General features: G+C 55.5%; 1 protein-coding gene across 1 annotated transcript in view; it reads right to left on the reverse strand.

Moving 5' to 3' along the window:
- The window catches only part of Hs6st3 (heparan sulfate 6-O-sulfotransferase 3), a gene marked incomplete in the record, with an annotated part of 667,184 nt that extends 667,090 nt beyond the window's left edge, over window positions 1-94 (reverse strand). Inside the window, 1 exon segment of the mRNA XM_005374096.2 lies at window positions 1-94.
- Between the last annotated feature and the right edge of the window lie 1,597 nt (window positions 95-1,691).

The following is a 1,691-nucleotide window of genomic DNA, read 5'->3' on the forward strand; positions in this document are numbered from 1 at the left end:
GGGCTCGGCGCGCTCCGCTTCGCGCGGCTCGGGGTCAGGCGACGCGGAGCATGCCGGCGCTCAGGCTCTAGGGAGCGCGGCGCCGGTCCCGGACCTGCGCCGGGCAGCAGTCGGGCAGCCGGGCAGCTTCGTCCGGGAGCGCAGGGGCTGCATGAGGGTCTCTAGGGCGCCAGCCAAGGACGAAGGGCGGCCGGGCCCCGCCGCCCCTGGGCGCCGCACCCGGTACCTGTGCCCCTAAGTGGCCTCGCGCGGGAGCCGAGAGCAGGGCAGACAAGTTTGCAGCGCGGCTTCCTCCTCGGCCGCAGGCGAGGCGCCTCTGCGACGCCGCCTCTCCCCGGCGAGTCGCACTGCTGCTCCGGGTCGGTCCGCCCAGGCGCAGGCACGCAGACACACTCGCACACACACAGGCTGGCACCGTCACAACCCGCCAGCCAGTGTGACGGGAGCCCTGCTACCCGCAGCAAAAACCTGCCCTAGGTACCGAGCATGCGCCAAAGCCTTCCCCAACCCCGGAGGAGTTTCCAGGGGAGGAGTCCGCTGCACCGTGGGGTTCGGAGGAGGCAGCTGGGGGTGGGAATCCCTTCAGCCCGAAGCCAGGAGACATGTGGCAAGAAAGCTAAGGGGGCGCAAGAAGCCCCGAGGAGGAAGTCGCTGGTGCTGATCTGATGCCTCTAAATCAGCAGCTTTCTTGTCTGGACAGTGACCCTGACCGGTAATACCCCCACACCGCTGAAAGACAGGGTGGATTAGACCAGCCTTCACACAGGTTGGCCTGTCCCACGAGAGCAGGGGAAATGGGCTCCAGACTGCGTTTCATTTCTACTCAAGACATTCTAACTGATGCTCAAGTCTTGTTCTGGTCCTTCCTTAACTACGAACTTAGTGCGCCCAACTCTCCAACTTTATTGAATCAGCACAATGAAGCGCCTACTGTGTATCGGGCTGTGTTCAAATACAGTTCTTTCTTTCAGCCCCAAGACAGCCCAGCCCACAACCAGGCAGGACATAGGGATCACCTCCTAAAAGTCATTGTCAGTGTCCCTCCTTTGCACCAATGTGAAAGATGAGACCGACCCTTACCTATGTTTTTTAAGCCCTTCTATTTTTCAAAACGATTATTCCAGCAGTCAGCTTTTGTAATTATCCCAGAATCAAATCTTTGCTTTAAAACAACTTCTGTTTTTCAGGTAATGAATGAACGTGCCAGGGAATTGGAGTAACTGCCCCAACACGATTCCCTTCTACTTGACCTGTCTTTCCAAATGGACAATAGACAGGCGTTGAAGGTGTGATCAAAGCAAGGTGAATCCCTGGCCTAGGCCAATGTGTATCTTCCGGCTACTGTGCCAGCCAGTGCCTACCATATTTTCATTGACGCTTACCTTCGCGCTTGACCTCTTTGGGGGTCACACTCGTTTCTTCCTGAATCTGCTAATCTCTTTCTCCATGTGTCCTGCTCATCGGTTAAAATCTGATCTCTTTCAGAGATGTGTGAGCTTGCCCATAGGAATTCATTTTTATTGTTCCAAACAGGTGGGATTCTTCTCAACAAAGATTCTTCAGATTCTTCCCTCCTCTGCTGCCTTTCCTGTTTGCAGCTCTATAAACAACCACACACTGTGCTCTTGCTGACACTGTAGGAGCCTATATTTGTAAGGAAAGTGTTGGTATAATGAATCAGCTTCTCTAAA

The sequence above is a fragment of the Chinchilla lanigera genome, unplaced genomic scaffold, assembly GCF_000276665.1.
Source record: "Chinchilla lanigera isolate Chin_1 unplaced genomic scaffold, ChiLan1.0 scaffold00003, whole genome shotgun sequence".
In the NCBI taxonomy this organism is placed as follows: domain Eukaryota; kingdom Metazoa; phylum Chordata; class Mammalia; order Rodentia; family Chinchillidae; genus Chinchilla; species Chinchilla lanigera.